We start from the raw sequence: 6,000 nt of genomic DNA, 5'->3' as shown, positions 1-6,000 counted from the left end.
ACAAGTTGGTTATCAGAGCCATCCCCGACTAAGGAGCCCCCTGCTTGATCGAATCGCTGATGTAGTTGAGTCTAGAACAAAATATTTTGAGTGTTAGGATTATATATATTGGAGAGTAGGATTCTTTTTACTCCTTAGTCTCTTCGTCGCTCTGGTGAGGCCTCCTAACGTAGAAGTTTTGACTTTCCTCTCCTCAAATTTCATGAATTTTTTTAGGATCACGCGGTTATCTTGGAATCGTTTTGATATTCTTGTGACGAGAACATTGTTCTTGGTGCCTCCTGACATTTAGGGGTTGTGGCAGTGTCCCGGGGAGTTGAGCTCCGAGGTGTTGTCGTCACAATTTTATCATTGCAGTTCTGGAATACCTAAGTTTGCCGACATCAAAAATCTCTTTTATGCAGTTGTTGGTGAGATAACCTCGACGCCACCCAGTACCGGGGCAGGAGTTTGGGAGTATCGCCATAACTCGTATAACGGATGCTTTTTGATGGTTGAGGTACATGATTTTCGAAGTTTTCTTGGTTATGTGTTGACGGATGGATACAACTGGATGTAGGGATTGTTAGTTTGGGTGAGATATTATGCTTCCCCTGTATCCCCAACACCAGATGCATAAGCAGAAAGTTTCGGTAGTTTTATAGGTGGGAATTCAAGTAGCTCTAGTACTTCTTCCCACAGATATTTGGTTTGTGATTGGGTAATCCTTACCACTTATTTGTTCCTAATCGTACCTTGTTGTTTCATTCATCAACCTTTTATCTAAGTGGCTTCTCAACTTTATGGACGTGTGATGCTAACTTTGGAATTCATGTGCCCAATCCTTGTTCGAATGTTGAAAGTGCAACTATCCCTGGGTGGTTTTGGTAATTCCTAACAACATATAGCTCACTGAGCTAATGCTACTTGAAGATAAATATTTCAGGAAACGCCCAATGATTGGCATGTCATGGATTCGAAAGTGGACCCCTCAAAATGCTAAGGACAAAACATTGGCTCAAGCTCAAAGCACAAGACTCTACATTTTACTTTTAGTGATCCAAGATCACATTGATTCCATAGGAAAAGCCAATACTATTAAAGGGGTGAGGTGTTGCTTAATGAGTTGCTTGCTCAAAATGCTTAGTGATATGCTCCAAAAATCCTCAACTACTTTCTCATATCCACATATGTCCCAAACCAAAAGTCAAACTCGGCCCCACCGAAATATTCTATCCGGCGCCACCGAGTTCACTTGACATAGCTACTGCCAGAAACCCTAGTCACTTCGGTCTCACCGATAGGGATCTCGGTCTCACTGAGATGGGATTGCAAACTCTCTGTTTCCCTTCGTAACATTTCGGTCCAACTGAGATGAGCGATCAGTCCCACCGAGATTGCAATGCAAACTCTTTGTTTCCCCTTCGTAACATTTCGGTCTAACTGAGATGAGCGAATCGGTCCCATCGAGTTTGCCTCACCAACTCTCTGTTTGCCTATTACCAAAATCTGTCCCACCGAGTTTGTGTAATCGGTCTCACCGAGATTACGTTATGCCCTAACCCTAATGGAATCGGTCCCACTGAGTTGACCTATCGGTCCCACCAAAAACCCTAACGGTCACATTATGAACTAAATCAGTCTGACCGAGTTTTATGATTCGGTCCCACCGATTTTGGTGATTTGTGTGTAACAGTTAGATTTTGTGTGCAGGCTATATATACCCCTCCACCCACTCTTCATTCGTGGAGAGAGCCATCAAAATATGCCTACACTTCCAACATACTTTTTTTTGAGAGAGAACCACCTACACTTGTGTTGAGGTCAAGATATTCCATTCCAATCACATAAATCTTGATCTATAGCCTTCCTCAAGTTGCTTTCCACTCAAATCATCTTTCTACCAAATCAAATCCTATGAGAGAGAGTTGAGTGTTGAGGAGACAATCATTTGAAGCACAAGAACAAGGAGTTCATCATCAACACACCATCTATTACCTTTTGGAGAGTGGTGTCTCCTAGATTGGTTAGGTGTCACTTGGGAGCCTCCGTCAAGATTGTGGAGTTGAACCAAGGAGTTTGTACGGGCAAGGAGATCGCCTACTTCATGAAGATCTACCCTAGTGAGGCAAGTCCTTCGTGGGCGATGGCCATGGTGGGATAGACAATGTTGCTTCTTCGTGGCCCTTTGTGGGTGGAGCCCTCCGTGGACTCGCGCAACCGTTACCCTTTGTGGGTTGAAGTCTCCATCAACATGGATGTACGATAGCACCACCTATCAGAACAACGCCAAAGATCTCCATGTCTACATTGCGTTTGCTCCCTCCAAACTCCTCCCTTTACCTTCATGTGCAATTATTTTACATTCCGCTGCTATACTCTTAGAATTGCATGTGTAGGTTGATTACTTGTTTGTGCTAAGTTGCTAAAATCGGCCAAGACTTAAAATTGGGAAAAGGCTAGATTTTTATTTGGTCAAGTAGTCTAATCACCCCCGCTAGACATCCTTTCGATCCTACAAGTGGTATCAGAGCTTTGGTCTCCATTTGCCTTGATTTCCATAGCTTTGGTGATCATAGCCTTGGTTTCACAACCTAGGAGAGTATGGCGTCTAGTGAGGGAAATTACCACCTTAGAAGTCCTCACTTTGATGGTACTAATTTTGCTAGTTGGAAGCATAAGATGAAAATGCATATTCTTGGACATAACCCCGCCGTTTGGGCTATTGTGTGTATTGGCTTGCAAGGTGAATTCTTTGATGGGAGAGAACTGAACCGTGAGGCTAGCGCAGAAGAGTTGAAGATGCTGCAATACAATGCTCAAGCTTGTGATATTCTCTTCAATGGATTGTGCCCCGAAGAGTTCAACAAAATCAGCCGTCTTGAGAATGCAAAGGAAATTTGGCATACTTTGATTGATATGCACGAAGGTACCGACTCCGTCAAGGAATCCAAATTGGAGGTGCTTCAAAGTCAACTTGACAAGTTCAAAATGAAGGATGGTGAAGGTGTCGCTTAAATGTACTCTAGGCTTGCTCTCATCACAAATGAGATTGCCGGCTTAGGAAGTGAAGAGATGACCGATAGATTCATCATCAAGAAGACCCTAAGAGCCTTGGATGGAAAATATGATACCGTGTGCACATTGATCCAAATGATGCCCAATTACAAAGATCTCAAGCCAACGGAAGTCATTGGAAGGATTGTTGCTCATGAGATGTCACTCAAGGATAAGGAACAACTTCACAACAAGTCAAGTGGTGCTTACAAAGCCTCTTGTGATGCTCCCACATCATCAAGTGTGAAACAAAACTTCAATGAAGAATTGAGCCTAATGGTGAGAACTTCAACAAGTTTTACAAGAATAGAAGCAAGGAAAGAAGTTCCAAGTCAAGGTCCTACAATGACAAAAGATCTTCTAGTCGTGAGCCCAATTGCTATAATTGTGGAAGACCCGGACACTACTCCAATGAGTGTACGGCTCCCTACAAAAGAAGAGAAGATTCTCCCAAAAGAAGGAGTAGGAGAGAAGAATCACCACCAAGAGAGAGAAGGAGTAGAGATGACCGTTATGAATGAAGAGCATCACGAAGAAGCAAGGATTCAGAAAGGAAGGACAAATCATCAAGGAGCTACACAAAACGAAGACATCAAGCTCACATTGGTGAATGGGTATCCAACTCCGACTCCGATGATCACTCCGAGAGAAGTTATCACTCTAACTCCGAATATACTCAAGATGAAGGTGTTGCCGGTCTAGCACTTGTGTCAACCAACTCCTACGACATATTTGAGTCACCAAATGAAGGAATTGGAAGATGCTTCATGGCTAAAGGCCCAAAGGTATCACACCCCGAGTATGTTGATTTCAATAGTGATGAATATGACTTGCTAGGTGATGATGATTCACTTGTTGAAAATTCTAGTGATGAAAACTATGATGAACTTGCTATTAATCATGGTAATCAAGACAAAATGAATGACGATGATAAGAAGGAGATTGAGCATCTAACTAAAGAGCTAAACACTCTTAAGTTAGCTCATGAAACTACCTTGGAAAATCATCGAGAGCTTTTAAAGACTCATGAGAAGTTATGCTTCGAAAAGCTCAACCTTGACCAAGAGCATGGGTACTTAAAAGCGATCAATGATGATCTTCGCAACAAAAGTTCTTCTTACATTCCTCTGCTATACTCTTAGAATTGCATGTGTAGGTTGATTACTTGTTTGTGCGAAGTTGCTAAAATCTGCCAAGACTTAAAATTGGGAAAAGGCTAGATTTTTATTTGGTCAATTAGTCTAATCACCCCCCTCTAGACATACTCTCGATCCTACAAATGTTTATTGTGAAGACTATATGCTGCAATTTCTATTCGTCGACTCAGCTTGAATATCTGTCTATCAAGATTCTAATGGATGCCACCCTCTTCAGGATGGCTCCTCCAACGCGTCTGAATCCGGAACACAATGATGGGAGTGAGGCGAACCCTCCGCCACCACCTCCTCCTCCGGAGGCATGGAAAGCTGTCATGGCAGCCACCAACGCCAACACCCAGATGCTTTTGCAACTCTTGCAAGAGAGCAACCAAGGTCAAGGCAACCAAGGAAATCAAAGCCAGGGGAATTTCAACAATCAGCCTCAGTTTGCTACCCTCAACCAGTTCCTTGCAAATCAGCCGAAGTCTTTCAGCAACTGTGTCAAGGCCACAGACGCCAATGATTGGCTCGTGGACATCTGCAAACATTTTTAATGTAGCAATGTCAGGCCTGAGGACTTTGTCAAGTTTTCTTTGTTTCAACTCAAGGACCAAGCTGCTGATTGGTATCAACAATACAGAGATTCTAGAGGAGGTCATGTGATTACCTGTGATGATTTCTGCTGAGACTTCAAAGCTCATCATATTCTAACAAGTGTTGCTGAGAGCAAGCGTGAGGAGTTCCGCAATCTCAAGCAAGGCAGCATGTCCGTGTATCAATACAATATCCAATTTCAGAAACTTGCTCACTTCACCAAGCAAGACGTTCCTGATGAAAAGAGCATGATCTATCAATTGAGAGGTGGCCTCAGAGAAGATCTGCAGTTAGCTCTCGTGCTTCTTGAGCCGACTGAGTTTGATCAATTCTATAACATGGCACTCAAGCAAGAAGGTGCTCAGCTCAAGTGTGAGGCTTCAAATAAGAGAGTCAGGGACGTAGTTCAGTCTTCTTCTTCCTCACAAGTGGCAGCTAAGCAACAGAAGTTCTGGCTTCCTCCTCCTCCTCCATTTCGCCAGCCCTACCAGCAGAAGAACAAAGGTGGCCATGGATCTTCCCACCCACCAAACCCATGCTATCAGAACAAGTCTTAGACTCAAGTTCCAAGGTCAAATGCTCCTTATCGTCATCCTCTCTCAGAAGTGACTTGCAACAAGTGTCAACAAAAAGGTCACTATGCAAACAAGTGCTTCAACCAAAGGCGCCTTCCACCTGCTCCTCCTGTGAGATCTTCTAGTAGTGCAGCGTTCAAGCATAATCCCAAGCATGCTAAGGTGAACATGATGAACGCAGCTTAGGCAGAGGATTCTTCAAATGTGATCATGGGTAACCTTTCAGTTAACTCCATTCCTGCAAAAGTTTTGTTTGATACTGGTGCATCGCTTTCTTTCATTTCAAGACCTTTTGTTGCCAAGCATGAGTTTGTGACCAAAAAGATTCCTTTCCCGTTGAAGATTGTGTCCCCGGGTAAGCAAATGACATCTAATAATTGCATCCCGGATGTGTCTATCGAGATGGGCAGCTATAAATTTCTGTCTTCTCCAATTGTTCTTGGTGACTCGGATATTGATCTAATTCTCGGGATGGACTGGCTTTCTAAGCACAAGGCTCAGCTTGATTGTGCTGCCAGGGAGATCCAGTTGACACACTCTTCTGAGGATGTGATCATCTATGCCGCTCGTGATGAGACCATTAGACTATTTTCTCTCAATGAGAAGGGCGAGCTGGATGCAATTTCTCAGATTCCAGTAGTTTGTGAGTACCAAGA

The sequence above is a fragment of the Triticum dicoccoides genome, chromosome 7A, assembly GCF_002162155.2.
Source record: "Triticum dicoccoides isolate Atlit2015 ecotype Zavitan chromosome 7A, WEW_v2.0, whole genome shotgun sequence".
Lineage (NCBI taxonomy): Eukaryota > Viridiplantae > Streptophyta > Magnoliopsida > Poales > Poaceae > Triticum > Triticum dicoccoides.
Note: the sequence above shows the minus strand (reverse complement) of the source record.